Source organism: Aethalodelphis obliquidens, unplaced genomic scaffold, assembly GCF_003676395.1.
Source record: "Aethalodelphis obliquidens isolate GAN/ISIS:26980383/991018 unplaced genomic scaffold, ASM367639v1 scaffold17, whole genome shotgun sequence".
NCBI classification, from domain to species: Eukaryota; Metazoa; Chordata; class Mammalia; order Artiodactyla; family Delphinidae; genus Aethalodelphis; species Aethalodelphis obliquidens.
This window is the reverse complement of record NW_020837961.1, coordinates 7,056,034-7,073,127: the sequence shown is the minus strand read 5'-3', so window position 1 is coordinate 7,073,127 and position 17,094 is coordinate 7,056,034. Positions and strand designations below refer to the sequence as shown.

Below are 17,094 nucleotides of genomic sequence, written 5' to 3'. Positions count from 1 at the left end.
CCCAGAAATGCTAACAGCTTTGGTTTTAGCCCAGTGAAGCCCACGTTGGACTTCTGATCTACAGAAATGCCAGGTAATACGTTTTCGTTGCTTTAAAGCCACCAGTTTTGTGGTAGTTTGTTACTGCCGCCACAGGAAATGAATACAGGCCTACTCCAGTATTCATCATTATTTCAGATCCCTGATCTTCTCATTCGCGCCCATACTCTCAGCAGATCCCCCAACTTCAGAAAGAAGGTGGAGTTGTAGGCCATGCATTTCTTTCAATTTTCTCTCTTTTCCCTTCTTAAAACAATTATTACATGAGGACACCCCCTGACTCCCTTCCCCTTTGCCACAATTAAAAAAAGATATAGGGCTTCCCTGGTGGCGCAGTGGTTGAGAGTCCGCCTGCCGATGCAGGGGACACGGGTTCGTGCCCCGGTCCGGGAAGATCCCACATGCAGCAGAGCGGCTGGGCCCGTGAGCCATGGCCGCTGAGCCTGCGTGTCTGGAGCCTGTGCTCCACAACAAGAGAGGCCTGCGCACTGCAATGAAGAGTGGCTCCCGCTCGCTGCAACTAGAGAAAGCCCTTGCACAGAAACGAAGACCCAACACAGCCAAAAAATAAATAAATAAATAAATTTTAAAAAAAGAAAAAAGAAAGAAAGAAATGGGGGAAAACTTTACATTGAAAATTTACAAATAAACCACAAACGATCATTAAACATTAAAAAAGCTTATTGTAAGTCAACGTAATATAAATTAAAACACTGATATGCCATTTGTTACCTATCAAATTAAAAAAATTATTATTCTGTCTAGTATTTGTGAGAATTTAGGGCAACAAGCAATCTTTAAATTGTTAGGAGACTGAATTTGGCACAAACTTTTTGTGGGAAATTTAGCTGTATGTCTTAAAATTTTTCAAATGAGCATACTTTTGCCTCAGCAATTCCCTGTCTGGAATTTACCTGAGTGTGCCATGACACAGCTGCAGAGATGTTTTGTGAATAATAGGAAGATTGGTTAAATTAATTGTGGTACGTAACAAGAGGACTGAATACCACGTGCCCGCAGGGAACCATGTTTGCAATATAGCAGTTTTACAAAATAATAACAGCTACTGCTATCGAGTGCTATCTAATGACTTTGCACACATTGTCCCATTTAATCTTTGTAACTACCCTGAGAGATCCTTTCCCCTGATTACCAATAACCACTTCAAGACTAAGTAACTAGTTCAAGTCTCCAGGGTTTGGGAAAGCCAGGATTCAGACACAGGCTATCTGACTCCAGAGATGATGACGTTCATCCCTGTACTTTGTATATAAACCCAATTTTGTTTTTTCAAAAAAAAAATGTATGCAGAGAAAAAGACTAAAAGCAGATGGTATGTGGCTGATGGGTTACAGGGGATTTTCATTTTCTTACTTGATACGTAATAAGAGAGAAAAAATTTAGTTAAATGGAAAAGAAAAAGTGCCAGATTAGGAACACATTCAGGGACTTCCCGGATGGTCCAGTGTTTAAGACTCCGCAGTCCCACTGCAGGGATTAGGGGTTGCAACCCGCATGCCGCGCCGTGCAGCAGGGAGGAAAAAAAAAAAAGAATAACCAGGCTCTATGAATACTGGGCAGTTACTCTATTCAGAGAGGTTGTGAGGTGGAGAGCAGGGAGAACAGAGGGCAATGGTCTGAGAAACTGAGTCACCCATTTAGCCTAACTTTTGACCTTGTGTAAAATGGCCTCCTTTGGACCAGGTGACTCATATGTAAAATTAGGACCATCGTCTTCAGGTTCCCCCCTCCCTAATATTGTTACCTAAAATACCCAAACACAAAATGAGAAGACAGGGCATTTGAAAATAATTAGCCCGAAGTAAGATGCTAATTTATAAGTTAAAATGACTCTTTATAATGCCATACATTTATGAAATGCTGGCTTTAATCTGAATTTCTCAAACAATTTGATGGCAGTGATCAGCTTAAGAACGTATTGGGATGAGGTTAGGAACTCTCTTCCTGAATCTGCACACTTTCCAGCTTTTCCACACCATCAGTGTATTGAACAGAAGTACTGATATTTATTACAGGAGTGTGAGGGACACATTTAAACTGTTCATAGTACTATTTTCATTCAGCAAGTTTTGTCTCCTCCACCCCTAGATTCAGTTCCTGATTTTATTGGCCCTGGGGCGCGCACACCTGATTTCTCAGAAGCTCATTCATTAGAGACCGCCTACTTGCTCCGGGGGTGGACAACGTGAGACAGAAAAAATAAAATCCGAAAAACAAAACTCGGTGTCCGCTTCCCCTGGTGCTTAGGAGCGTGGGACACCGGGAGTGGCCAAGTCCATCCAGGTCAGACCAGGTATTGATCGGCCCGGGGAGCGTCCTGGGGCTTCCAGGGCCAATCGCCCCAGTCCGTTTCGTGCGAGCCCCGGAGGACAGGAGCTGTGGCTTTGTCCCTGCGGACTCCGGGATAGTCATCTCTGTCAGCCGGTCCCCGCAGGCAGGTGACGGTGTGGTCCAGCGCCAGGCTGGATGCGCTCACACAGCCCTCGCCCGCGTTCCGCCCGAGCGCCGGGCCCTTATCAGCGGCTAGGTAGGCGGCGCCACGCCTCCCGCCGGCCTTCGGGCACCGACCCCGAGGGAGCCGGGGTGCGAGAGAGGGGCCCCGCCCTGCGCTCTTTCCGCTCGTCGCCCGCTTCCCCTTGACAGTGACAGTCATCCGGGCCAGCGCCTTCCCAGGCCGGCCCGCGGCGCCGGTGAGTGCGGGGCTCGCGGGGAGCGCGCGGGCGCGGCGCCTGGGCTGCCCGCCGGGGCGTGGGCGTCGGTCGGAGAACGTCGCCCCCTCGGCGGGCGCGGCCTGGGTCCTGGGTCCTGGGTCCTGTGCCGCTACGCGCCGGGTCCCGAGCGCGCGCGCCAGGCGCAGGAGGGAGCCAGACTGGGCGGACGCTGGAAGGAGGCCGCCTGGAAAGGGGCGCGTAAGTGCGGGCGCTTGCTCTCCTTGTTGAGTGGGAGCTGCTTCGGTCGGGTATGTTTGGAAGGTCCAGCTGACTCAGCTTAGCGTTTATGTAAATGATTGTTAGTGCTCTGCCTCTGAGCATCACAGCACCGGAGACGGAAGCCCTTAGTTAAATTAAACTGAACCACTGTTTAACTGAGCGAGTAAACTGTGAAAGCCGTTTGGGATGTGTGTGCCGTGAAAGGTCCGTGGCTGTTGCGTGTACACATTTGGTAGAGAATAGAAAACTGTACAACTGAGATGACTAGGTTTTAATTAGTCCCTCCCAGCCAGTTTCATTTGAAAGTAAGTATGAAACAGACTGAAAATATAGACTCTTTTTTTTTTTTTTTTTAACCAGAAAACAGTGTCTTGGTGCACCCGATTCCGTGTCTGGTAGTGTGTGTTAGCCGGTTGGTAAAACTCTTGCCTTTCCCCGAATGTATGAAGCTAGAGTTGATACTGGGTGGATTAAAACTTATTGAGTATGGGAATAGGAGAGAAATGTGTTAATATTGGTGCTTTTAAAGGGATTAGCCAATATATTCTATGTCTTTTCTCCCCAGGACATAAAATGTGTCCACAACTTTGGATGGTTTGCCAAAGAGTTATATTGAGCTGCCTTTTGTAATTTTTCTGTGGGTAGTTGACTTTTAATGATTAACTTCAAAAAATTAACCAGCTTATTTCAATACTTATTAAAAATAATACTGGAGAAGTTAGAACAATACAGAGAAACATATGACCAAAAAGTTAGATTGTAAATCTAGCCAACAGGTAAAAAAATACCTGTAATGTTGCCTCATTTTATTTTCTTGCCCAATAGTAGAAATATAAAAGCTCATTACACTTTCAGAAAAAAAAAAAAGATTCATAGTAACAAATGTATACTGGTCCTCTTTGTTCCAGACCCTGGGCATTCAGCAAGAGCTCCCATAGGAGACATTGTGTTGCATCAAAATGGTATGAAAATACACTGAACAGCCAAAATCAATTTCTGTATTATTTTTATTAAGCATTCAAGAACAATTTGAGGCAAGCATAAGTGTTACAGATGGAAAGTAAAATGCACCAAGAGTCACCATGGGGGAGCACGTTAGAATGGATGTGGACAGCAAATTAAAGTGACGCCTTGGAAGCTAAAATAAGAAGGGACCGATCAGTCACACAGTTCAGTGAGGATAAAGACAGGAAATGTATGAGATCCTTAGAGAAGATTTTCCTGGCATCTGCTTCTGAGGCAAATGTCTTGTGTCACAGAAGGATGCAGAGGAGACTGAAGGATGGCGGTGGGAGAGTCGGGGTGCCCATCCCATAGTACATGCCAATAGTGCCTTTTCTAGGACTGCTTGCTGTAGTGGTCGTTTTCCTTGCCGTAAGTATTATGAGAAACGCTTGTAGGTTCCTAAGCCCCTATGGTCACAAATGCTGCAGTTTGATAGTTTGGGCTTATTTGGGGGTAAATCTAGATTTTATAGAGGGATAGATGGACCTCATGTCTTCAGATACTCTGTATTTCTCTCTCTAGCTTTTTAAAAAATTTAATTAATTAATTTTTGGCTGCGTTGGGTCTCCGTCGCTGCGTGTCGGCTTTCTCTAGCTGCGGTGCGCAGGCTTCTCATTGCGGTGGCTTCTCTTGTTGCAGAGCATGGGCTCTAGGCACATGGGCTTCAGTAGTTGTGGCTCGCGGGCTAAGCTGCTCCACGGCATGTGGGATCTTCCCGGACCAGGGATCGAACCCGTGTCCCCTGCTTTGGCAGGTGGATGCTTAACCGCTGCTCCACGAGGGAAGCCCCCTTCTGACAGCAGTTTGGCAGCAGTCGATATCAAGTGGGAAGTTTTATTCTCTGTTGCTTATTGGGGTTATAGGTTAGGGTTGAGATTTTTTAGTGAAAATTAAAGAACTTGAATGGCCATCCTCTCTATAGGATATAGGATATTATAGGTCTACAGGAAGCTAAAGTTTATCCTTTAAAAAATCAGTTCCCACTTCACTCCAGGATGTGAACCAAGAAACTGTCTAGCTGAATTGGGCCTCATAGTTTTGTGTTATTTTCCCAACAGCAGTTTTATGAGATCTAATTTATGAGAACATATCATTGAGTTCACGCCTATGTAAAGTGTACAGTCTGTGCAGTCATCACATTTTCATCATCCTCTCCCCTAAAAACCCATTAACACTCACTCCCCTTTCTCACCGCAGCCCCCTCGCCCCCTCTTGTTTTTTGGAAGCCGGTATTCTCCTTCACTAGGAGACTGTTAGAAAGTGGACATCTAATTTTTGAGCCACACAGTTAGCTTGTTTATAGAAATAAATAAAACGTCCAGAGAATCGTAGCATTGAAAGTAGTGTTCTGTCGTTTAAACTGGGGTTGGTGGGTGTGGGTAAAGCAGAAGTGCTGCCCTCATCCCAGTTTCAAGGAAGAAGTTTTGTTTTCGGCAAGAAGGGTGGAATGAAATCTTGGCAAGGTCAGAAACCCCGTTGGAAACGCTGCTCACTAGCTCAGTCCCTTTGGGCTTGCAATTGAAAAGACCTGTTACTCTTTTTTTAAAAAAATTTTTTTAGAGAGTTTTTTTTCTTTTCTTTAATTTTATTTATTGATGGCTGCGTTGGGTCCTCAGTTCTGCGCGTGGGTTTTCTCTAGCTGCGGCAAGTGGGGCTATGGTGCGCGGGCTTCTTATCGCAGTGGCTCCTCCTGTTGCGGAGCACGGGCTCTAGGCACGTGGGATCAGTAGTTGTGGCTCGAGGGGTCTAGGGCGGAGGCTCAGTAGTTGTGGTGCATGGGCGACCAGGGCTCAAAACCCGTGTCCTCTGCATCGGCAGGCGGATTCTTAACCACTGTGCCACCAGGGGAGTCCAGACCTGTTACTCTTTAGAACAAGGTTTGGCTGGAAATTCGTGCTTAGGCCCAGGTAGCATTAGGCAGTTCTCTGTCATTTCACAGGCATTGAGTTTTTACCCAGAGGCATAAAAATGGAAGTCTCTAGAAAGCAGCAGGCCCTATGATCTCTCTCTGAAGACACTTGAGCTGAGTGTCTCACAAGGAAAGAGTAATAAAGACTGCCTGAGAGGTACCCACACCTCGGATGCCTTTGCACAGGAGGTCTGCCTCTTCTTTTCCCGTCCTGCACAGCCCTACCCTGGCCGCACCCTGGGCCCACCCTGGGGGAAGGGAAAGAGGGATAGAAAAGTTAGAGGGACAACAGGATCCTTAGAAAGGGAGAAGAAAGTGTTTCATTTTCCTCCTTTTCCTCCATCATCCCATATTAGTTTGGAATGCCTTAAGACAAGATTATCAGGTCCTCAAAATTAATAAAAGCGGCCGTTAACTGTGGTGAGTGCTTGCGGTCTGCAGGTGGTTTTTACATTCATTCTCATTTTTTTGCTCACACCAAACCTTTCAGGGAGATATTGGAGTTTCATATTTATAGAGAAGGAGGCTGAGAATTCACAGGGTCATTTATAGCTGGGACAAAAAGACTGTGTTGAACTTTATTAAAGTTCACCAATCCTTCCTTTCTTTTTTCTTTTAAACTTAGCCTGGTCATCTGTTTCTGTTTCCTTCCATGTTCACAGAGCAGCTCATTGTAAAGGCATGCAGGGACGTGAAAAGAGCCTGTGATCTGGTGGGAGTAGGGAGGCCCAGACCTAACTTAGGTCTAATCAACTGTGCCATTTCTTCATTTTCTACTTTTGATGAAGTCTTGTCATCTCTCTGGGCCACAGTTTCTTCATGGGACCAGAGAATATATGAGTTTGAATGGGAGAGGTCTGATTTTCTTTGAGTCCACAAGTGGAATATGGGTTAGTTGAAAATGCCAGATTAGTTCTACAGACTGTCAGGTGTACTGAGAACACTTAGTATTCTTATCTGACCCATCAGTGAAGGGTTCTGCAAACCAGCCATGTACCTTGTTTTAGAAATCTTTCTGATTCACCTTTCTCCTGTTTCATAACACAGGAAGACTGTTACATGTCTTTCCAGGGTATCTCATATGATAGTTACCTCAAATAGAACACGTGTACTTCAGAAACCATAAAGCCGTGGGCTAACTGTAGTTAAAAACCTAATTTAAGTCGTACCTTAAATCTGATAGTACTGTTATTATCATGCCAAACCGTTCACTGCTTCCATCGGAATCTAAGCTATGAGTACAATATGTTTGACGTGTGCAATGTTGATTTACGCCTAGTTATTACCAGCAGCCTAGGGCCAGGTGACTCATTCCAGTTGCTACAGCGTAGATCCATCCTTGCTACTTTTAGCTCTTTCCTGGAGCTGCAAACCCCTCATTGTGTTCTGATTTCATCCTTAGATATATACCTTCCCTCTCCCGCAGTGAGATGTGTTCTATCTTGCTTCCTAAGTGGAAGCAAGCAAAAAAATTCAAGTGGTTTGAAGTTTTCAACAAAAATCAAATTGCTGTTCTCCTCTCCCTCCATATGTTATGAGAAACAAGGGAAAGAGATCTTTGATGTGTTAGTCTTTATAAAACAATGCTTTTCAGAATAGATACAGCCGTGGCTGGGTTGGTTTTAAAGAGCAAAGATGGCAATTTAAGTCTAATATTACACTTGCGTTATAAACATTGAAAAATATTGGGGTTATTTCATTATTTATTTTGGAATTATTTTTAGACTTGTTGCAAAAAAAATGGTACAGCGAGTTCCTATAGCATCTTACATAAACTGCAGTACCATTGTCGGAACTAATGGATTAACATTGGTAAATGCTATTGACTAAACTATAGACTTACTTGGATCTCATCGGCTTTTCACTCTCCTTTTTCTGTTCAGGATCCAGCCTAGGAGTTAACATTGCGTTTGATTGTTGTGTATCATTAGTTTCCTCCAAACTATGACAACTCATCAACCTTCTGTTCTGTGGTTTTTCCTGACCTTGACACTTCTGAAGCGTACTGTTCAGTTATTTTTTAGAATGTCCCTCAGTTAGTACTCAGTATTTTCTCATGACTAGATTGAAGCTATCCATTTTGGGCAGAAATATTAGAAGTAATCCCAGTGCATCACAGCAGAGGTACATGATGTCTTATGACTTTTGTAGACCTTGGTTAAGTGCTGTTTGTCAGGTCTCCGATGGAACGTTATCATTTTTCCTTTTGTATTTAGTAGATATCTTGGGAGAGAAACTTGGACCATGCAAATATCTTGTTTCTCCTTAAATCTTTTTTTTTTAATATTTATTTTATTTATTTTTGGCTGCATTGGGTCTTCGTTGCTGTGAGCAGGCTTTCTCTAGTTGCGGTGCATGGGCTTCACATTGCAGTTGCGTGTAGAGCACGGGCTCTAGGCACACGAGCTTCAGTAGTTTTGGCACACGGGCTCAGTAGTTGTGGCTCATGGGCTCTAGAGCGCAGGCTCAGTAGTTGTGGCACACAGGCTTAGTTGCTCCGCAGCATGTGGGGTCTTCCTGGACCAGGGCTCGAACCCATGTCCCCTGAGTTGGCAGGCGGATTCTTAACCACTGAGCGACCAGGGAAGCCCCTCTCCTTAAATCTTTATTCACTAGTTTTAGCATCCATTGGTGGAACTTGATGTACATGGTACTGTGTTGTTCTAATGGTGATTTAAAAATTGTTTTTCTCACTCCTTCGATGTTTATTAAAGAGAATTCTTCTGTAAGGAAGAGCTTTTCCTTCACCATTTATTTATTCAACTATTTGTATCAGTACAGACTCATGGATATTTATTTTATTATATAGGTTATAATCCGATACTGTCATTATTTAATTTGCTGCTCAAATTGTTCCATCTTTAGCCACTGGGAGCTCTTTTTTCAGGTTGGCCCCTGTGCCCTTTTGACATACCACCTCCCTATCCCCGTTTTTTAAAAAGCATTTCCTTACTTTCTGGTATCATGAAATGCTCCAGGCTCATTTTTGTATTTTCCATGCCCCAACCCTGGCATCAACCATTTCTCCAAGGCACTCTGCTTCCTCGTTTTGGAAGCTGTTATAAGAAACCAAGATGTGGGTACTAGGTGTGTTGCTGGGAGTTGCTTTGGTATTTTTAAGTTTCATAGATTTGTGACCTAGCAAATGCATCTCTACAAGGCAAGTAATGCCTTACATTTCAAACACTCTAGAGGCCCTGATTGTATTTGCCAATTTGGGTTCAGTCTCTTGTGGGAAAGAAATGAAATTGGCAGAGTTTAGAGCGTTAAAATTTCCCACTTTTTCCCAAATGATGACCCATAAGTGCTTATAAAACAATGAACACATTAATTTTTATTTTTTCAGGCTCTGATAAGGAAGTAGGATTTTTTTTAGCTTATTAACTTATTTAAACTATGTCCCGACCAATGGCTCAATATATGTGAAGGGCAGATATGTACAGATCGTATCTTTTTTTTTTTTTTTTTTAATTGAAGTTTAGTTGATTTACAATGTTGTGTTAATTTCTTATGTACAGCAAAATGACTCAGTTGCGTGTGTGTATATGTATATATATATTCTTTTTCATATTCTTTTTTCCATTATGGTGTGTCACAGAATATTGAATATAGTTCCCTGTGCTATACAATAAGACCTTGTTGTTTATCCATCTTATGTATAATAGTTTGCCTCTGCTAATCCCAAAGTCCCATTCCTTCCCTCCCCTATGCCCCCTCCCCCTTGGCAGCCACAGGTCTGTTCTCTATATCTGTGAGTCTGTTTCTGTTTCATAGATATGTTGATTTGTATTGTATCTTAGGTTCCACATATAAGTGGTATCACATGGTATTTATCTTTCCCTTTCTGACTTACTTCGCTTAGTATGAAAATCTCTAGGTCCATCCATGTTGCTGCAGATGGCATTATTTCATGCTTTTTGATGGCTAATATTCCACTGGATATATATACCATTTTATCTTCTTTATCCTTTCATCTGTTGATGGACATTTAAGTTGTTTCCATGTCTTGGCTGTTGTAAATGGTGCTGCTATGAACATAGGGGTACATGTGTCTTTCTGAATTATAGTCTTGTCTGGGTATATGCCCAGGGGTGGGATGGCTGAGTCATATGGCAACCCTATTTTTAATTTTTTGAGGAACCTCCATACTGTTTTCCATAGTGGCTGCACCGAAAAAATTTCTTTTTAACTTTCAGTAATCATATTAGTGATGGTAGTATTAATATTTTATTACTCTGAAATTATTATGTATGTAATGTGCAACAAAACAAAGAAATAATTATGAGATATTCAGATTCTGTCATCTCCCGAGTGTTGAGAATCATTATTCTTTGTGTGGAAGAAAGAAGACACAGATGTAATATAAAAGTGGTTATGTGCAAACCCCATACATAGTCTTGAATTCAGATCAGAAGTACCAGTCAGTGTGTATTCATGTTATGGACAATCTGTTCATATCACTTTTTTTTGGCAGAAGTTAAATTCCTTTATTTATTTTTAACACAAATTAACCATATGCTCTAGAAGCCAGGTTGGGTGACAGAGTGAAATAAGATATCTCTCTTTTTTTTTTTTTAAGGGCAAAATTTTATTTATTTATTTATTTGTCTTTAAGGGTTTCATGCCCTTTTTTTTTTTTAAACATCTTTATTGGAGTATAATTGCTTTACAATAGTGTGTTGAGATCACATCTTTCAGATGTGCAAAATGTCTTCAAATGAATTGTGAGGTCCTGGCCCCCACCTCCTGCCTCCCCCAATCTTGGGGCAAGCCGTTGAGCCTACTTTCTCATTCTGAAAAGAAGGGTTTTAGGCAAGATCTTCATTTCTCTTGTCTTTTTGTGTGCTCAGAGGGCCCCTTAATATCCAGAGGATTTGGACACTCTCCCTATATTTTAGTTATAATTTTAGTGTCTGTTGATTGAGTTCAGTGATGAAAAGATTCAGTTAAATTTCAGATCCATATTTATGTTAATCATGCTAGCTTACTTTTGATATTGAAATTTATTTACTCAATTAAACTTTATTTTAATCTTAGCCAGTCCTGACCATGTACAGAACTCTTTTCTCAGGGTTCCATTTCCACATACCTTCTGTAACTTTCTTTTTACTTTCAGATTTTGTCCTACGCTTTTCCTTTCTTTCTCTCTCTCCAGGACAAAATTACTTTCTTTTCCCGCAACAAAATGTGTTTCCACTTTATATACCTTTTTTCCTTTCATACAAAGATGTTTTCCTTACCAATTTTAGTTGTCTCAATTACATATATTAACCAGAATTCTAATCTTTTAAAAACCTTAATTTCTAGTGAAAACTAAGAAGTAAGCAATTATAAACTGTCTTCCACATTATTATTCTGTAGATTGGCAAAATCACAAATACTCTTTATGATTTCTAAAAAATAGGTGCTTTTTTTAATAGAAAATTTTTCAGTGTGACATCAAACATTTTTATTAATAAACCGAAGTATCTTTAGTTTCTCCGTAAAAGGCAGCCTATGTTGAGTAATGTTTCAGTATCTTATTTTATTTGGGAAGGATCTGGACATTTAATAAATTTCCATCATTTAACTTAGCAAAACTCTGAAGTTTTAAGTCACCAAAAATCTGGAGAAACTATTTTTTAAGTAGACATACCATAAAACATAATTATTCTTAAAGAATTTACCTAAAAGCTCTTACCCCATTTATATCTATTGAATTAGTTGTGTTTAGATTACCCATGAAAACTTCGTGAGACATTAGACCAAGTCAGCCATCATTTCAAGAGATTTTTCTTGATGAATTTAACAGAGATAATATGACTATTTAACTTTTAGTAAACCTAGGTGTAATAAAAGTAAGACATGTCTGTATTAATTAAACCAACAAATTTAAACTTTAAAACTGGATATTAACTTAATATTTCCCAGATCACATGAACTTGAAATTTGGGTTCGTTTTTTATTATATTTAAAGATACTCAATTTGTAAGTGCTTACTTTTAAGTCAGTTAAATACAGGTCTTTTATAAAGTTAATTTTGATAATATTATCTGGAGGTATGGACATATCATATGTATAATGTACACATGGACATATAAACAGATATAAATAGAGATCTTATAGCTTCATTTCAAAACTTAGTCATGAATCAGTTATTACATTATAAACTTACTAGTCTATAAGTAATATTTGGAATAAGTTAAATTTATTTGCTCAGATGACTAAAGCTTTTCACTATTGTCGAAAAGATTTTTAAGATTTGTATCTGTCCTTGATAAATCCTGAAGGAGGCTGTGAATTAGATTTGGTGAGGGAGCCTTTCCAGCAGTTTGAGTTTAACAAGGCCTCCCTCTTTTTCCCTTTTTTGTTTTGTTTGGTGGAGGGAAGGGGGTTCAGGTTCTACCTGATTGAGCTAATTAGGCTCAGTCTCAGGTCCTTGTGGGCTGTACTTACATTTCTGATTTCTAGAGATTTGCAAGACAAAGACAGTTGCTTTTAATTCCCCAGAGAACTAGTCTGCCACCTAAATGGTATTGAAAGATTGATTTGCCCAACTACATTTTCTTTAATTTGCTTTTTGATATCAGTAAGATTTCCAACTACACTGAAAATCAAGAGTTCTATGTTCTAGAACTTTAGGGTTCAATCTATCATGCCTTCCAAACTTTGCACAGGGCATTCAACAAAGGCCCTCAGATTCTAAGTGTACAAATTAAACCCAGAGCAATTTACCCTAGGGGCAAAAAAAAAAAAGTCTCCATTATTGTTTTTATTAGTCCCTGAATATTAGCTCCCAGTTCTATTTCATATTGTGTGGGCTCAGATAACCTTATTGATTTTCCTTAGTACTTTTAAGCAATATTGCCTGAGGGGCCGATTTATGCGCCCTATCTTATACCAGGCAAAGGAAGCATTCCCCAGTGAGACCTAATGTTTATCCCATAATATAACTGGTAGAAGAGATGTAACCATCTTATATAAAGTCCATTCAAATATACCAACTTTTATAAAGGTTCATCTCAATTCTATCAACTCTTATATCTTTAATTTTAGCCTCCATTAAGACCCCATCAACTAGGCTTGGTCTTACTAGGAGTCCCAGTGTCTACTTAAAAAAAACGCACAACATGAGTGTTGCGAGTTAAGTTTTATTTGGGGCAAAATGAGGACTGCAGCCCCGTAGACGGCATTTCATAGAGCTCTGAGAAACTGCTCCAAAGAGGCAGGGGTGGGGGGGAGGTCAGTATATACGGGATTTTGGTGAAGGGGGAGTACATGCAGTCAAGCACATATTTTCTGCAGGTTTCTGCTAGTCACGAGGAGCAGATGTCACCATGAAGGATTTTGGTGCTTTTCTAGATATGAGGAGATACAAGAATTGTGCTCATAAAATTGGCTGCTGAAAATATCCAACTCTCTGAAGACCTGTGCTGCCAGCTGTTCCCAGAGCACAGAGGGCTTCATTTCTGCTCTCTGCCCTGAACTCCTTTCAGGTGGTGTTGAAAATCAGCAGCTCCAGCAGCACATGACTTAATCCTTGTAGAGGTAGTTGGCAAGTGCCAATTTGTTGTTGACCCTAGAAACCTTTCTTTGTATCCCCCAACCCTTTTATCTATGTTTGTGTAAAAGGCTTTGGGGTCCCCAGTTGAGGGGTTGAGCCAACTTGATTAATTGGCCTGTTGCCCCAAACAATTGCTGGTCAGGTATCTCAGTGTAATTTTCTAGCAGACTTTTTTTTTTTTTTTTTGATGTGGACCATTTTATTTTTAAGTCTTTATTGAATTTGTTACAATATTGCTTCTGTTTTGTGTTTTGCTTTTTTGGCCTTGAGGTATGGGGGATCCTAGCTCCTTGACCAGGGATTGAACCTGGGATGGAACCCGCAACGCCTGCATTAGAAGGCCAAGTCTTAACCACTGGAACACCAAGGAAGTCGCCAGCAGCCTTTTAAATACATGTATGTTGTAAACTGGGGTAGAGTAGACTTGTTTGGGGCTCTTTAGTATCGGGGACCAATGGAGGTCCCTTTGGCCATCCAACCTTAGTGTTGTATCAAAACATTGATTTTAATCCCATTAATGTCTGTTTTATTTATCCCATTTCTTAACCATCTAAAGATTTTTATCCTTTTAGGGTAAGTCCCTTTAAAATTTCCACCTTGTTGGGAAGACATCTCTAGACTTTCCCTTCAGTTTCTTATTCCCTTGTTAATCAACCTGATTAACAATTAATCTAATGTTTTTATTAGCATCTGTAAGACCCATTGAGGGGAAACTGACCACAGATGCAGCTTCCCAAACTGTTTTTTTGTTGTTGCTGTTTATTTGTTTTAAACTAAGGGAGTTGTTAAGCTTAGCCGTTATATTTTTTTGTATTTACTTTCTGCTTTGGTCTTTTCATCGGTACCAATAAAACAGTTGTTTATAGTGAGAGCCCTCTAAAAATTTACTAATTCAGAAGTCTCTCCAATTTAAAAGATCCATTGTCTGGCCATTGTCAGAGCTCTCAAAACACGGGGGGCAGAGCGGGGGGCGGGGGGAGGAAAAAAGGCATAAGATCAGGTAGAACATTTACATCTCAAAGACCCAGGGAGAGAAATGCAAGCTCCTCCTAGAAGGGCTTTTGTTCCTTTAAGGTCGGAATTCTGAAAAGGTGTTTTACCAAGCTGGCTTTTTGTAGCTGCGCACACAGCTAGAATGTTTTTAGTTAATTAATTTTGGAATGTTAAAATAATTAATTGGGGTTCTTTTAACATTCATTTTGGAATGTTAGAATAATCCCAATTTGGCCATTTTTAGGGTGAGATTTCCTTTAATTCCCAACTAAGGAGGTATTTGTAGGAATAAATTCTGTATGTGTATGTTGCCGCAAAAATAGAAAAGAAGTTTTTCCTCTCCTGAGAACAAGGAAAGTAAAGGGGACAGTGAACAGGCTAGAGAAGAAACATAACCTGGCCTGAAAGAGTTAATCACTCCTTGTTTTATTTTAACTGTTACTAATCTGTAGTGTCTGTAGCTAGATTGGTACTTCACAAAGCTAACCTCTCACTCTCTGACCCTATGTCAGTTACATCCTGCCCCTGTCACCCCTGACTCTGTGTGCGTTACATCCTGCGCCTGTCACTGCCTAACTTTAGGTAAATTCCCTCTGCTCCCTGGCGGCAAACCACCCCCTGTAGCTTTTGCATTTCAGAAAGAAGGTCTCGCAGGCCAATAAACCAGAGACAGACGGACCCAATTACCGGGCCGCCTGACGCCACGATGACTGTTTTGAAATAATGCAAGGAGAAAAAGAATGCAAGACCTTCACTACTTTGATCCTTATCATATACCACAGACTGCGAGCCCCGCATATAAAATCTTCTCCGATTCCCCAGTGGTGGTGGAGGGGAGGAGGGGCACAGTTTTTGGAGGCACTAGCCTACTGTGTCCCCTCTTGACTTAGCAAAGAAATAAAACCACTTTTTTCTCTTTTCTCCTAAATTCTGTCTCCGTATTTCTATTCGGCGCTGGCATACAGAAGCCGAGATTTCGGCCACAAATACATAATAAAATCTTCCCAGCGTCTCTCAACTGTGGTAACCCGCTCACGTCTTTAAACTGAGCAGAATCTTCCCAGTGTCATTCATCTGGGGTAACCCAGGTACCTCTTCTTGAAAGTAAGTTCGAGGAAAGTCTACTCTTCCAACGAGGAGTTTATCCACCACCAAATAAAGCTTAGGATCATCAGCCAGTAGTGGGAAATCCAAGACCCAGAAGAGACTTACCTAAATTCGTCTGGAGGCGGCCGGGCACAAGAGGCCTTTGCTAGAGTTCAGGCGAAGGAGAGAAGTCTGCTCTGGGTCCCTTCGTTGTTCACTAAAACGGTCAGCTGAAGAAAAACGCACAACCTAAAAGTTGCAAGTTAAGTTTTATTTGAGGACCTTACTGAAGACTGAAGCTCAGGAGACAGCCTCTTGGAGAGCTCTGAGGAACTGCTCCAAAGAATAAGGGACTAGCCAGGATATTTAGGAGTTTTTGCTGAACAACAACAACAACAAAAAAAACAAAAACAAAAAACAAACCGTGTAGTCAGACATCAAAGACAACTGATAGTCACAAGAGACAGACATCACAGGTTAATGATTTTAGTGCTTTTCGATGTATTGGAAGATACCAGCATCTGGGCTCATTGTAGTAATTCCTTAGATATGCATATGAACGATCTAGGGCCAGTGCCCAGAACACACAGTGCTTCCTCTTTTTCTCTAACTTCCCCTTGGTGTGCACCATGGGGGCTTGGTGGAGGGGCATCGGGAGGTATGGGGATGGTGGCTGCAGGGCGGGTGGCCAGAGCCTGGTTTGCTGCAATGACGGGCAGCACTTCTTGTTTCCTGGGACGGCAGGCAGCATTCCCTGTCCACGTCTGTCAGTTCCCTCTTAAGCGTAAGTGAGTGTGAGTGTAAACGTAAATGTAAAATGAGTGTAAAACATAAACATAAGTGGGTTTCCGTGGGCCTGAGGCTGGACCATTGTACTTGCCCCTGCTTTTCCCTGCCTGGGCAGAGTCGGGGGAGGTGGGGTTCTTTTGGAATGGGCTGGACAGCAGAGACTCACTATAAAACCTCCACTGGCCGTGACCTTGCTGTGGCAGTAGGTGCCTTTTGCCTGCTGGAGTCCTTCCTCCCAGCCCCACCTTCTTGTGGGCAAAGGGCTGCAGACCGGGGATACTCCTGGCATCCTAAGGTATATATCTGAATACACTCTTCCTTAGAAACCAGGTACGTACAGTTTCTGAGTGCTTGTCTCGTGTCTGGTAGTGTCTCTAGGGCAAAACATACCCAGCTGTCATAGGCTGGGAGGAGGGGTGCAGGACGGTGTTCCCATCTGGGCTCTTGGATGGCTGCAGTAGCCTCTAGGTGGTCTCCCTGCTCTGTTCCCCCGCCCCCCATTCCCAAGTCAGCGTGATCTTTTTAAACAGAGTTCGATTTTGTCATTGCGCCACCCAGAACTTTTTGGTGACTTCCAGTCTCATTTGGAGCCAAGTCCAAAGTTCTTGCAGTGGCCTGAGGCGCGGGTGCTGCGAGAGCTGACCTGAACCTCTGATTTCCTATCCTACGCTCTCCCTCCCTCTGCCTCAGCCCCGCTGGCCTTGCAGTTCCTTAGACTGACACTTGGACTTGGTGTCACGCCTCCAGAGAGCCACCCTCAGGTTTCTGCTCAAAGGCCT

The 17,094-nt window shown here is 42.0% G+C and overlaps 1 protein-coding gene across 6 annotated transcripts in view; it reads left to right on the top strand.

Annotated features, from left to right (window-relative positions):
- Positions 1–17,094, top strand: part of ABCG2 (ATP binding cassette subfamily G member 2 (JR blood group)) — a 130,157-nt gene that overhangs the window by 61,988 nt on the left and 51,075 nt on the right. The window contains exon 1 of one of the 6 annotated variants that reach the window (XM_027116903.1): positions 2,834–2,969. The exons of 4 other annotated variants lie outside the window; for them this stretch is intronic. The gene's annotated coding sequence lies outside the window, so the exon portion shown is untranslated. Of the gene's footprint in view, positions 1–2,833; positions 2,970–13,807; positions 13,844–17,094 lie in introns of those variants that run through there. One more of the 6 variants, XM_027116901.1, reaches the window with a different exon arrangement.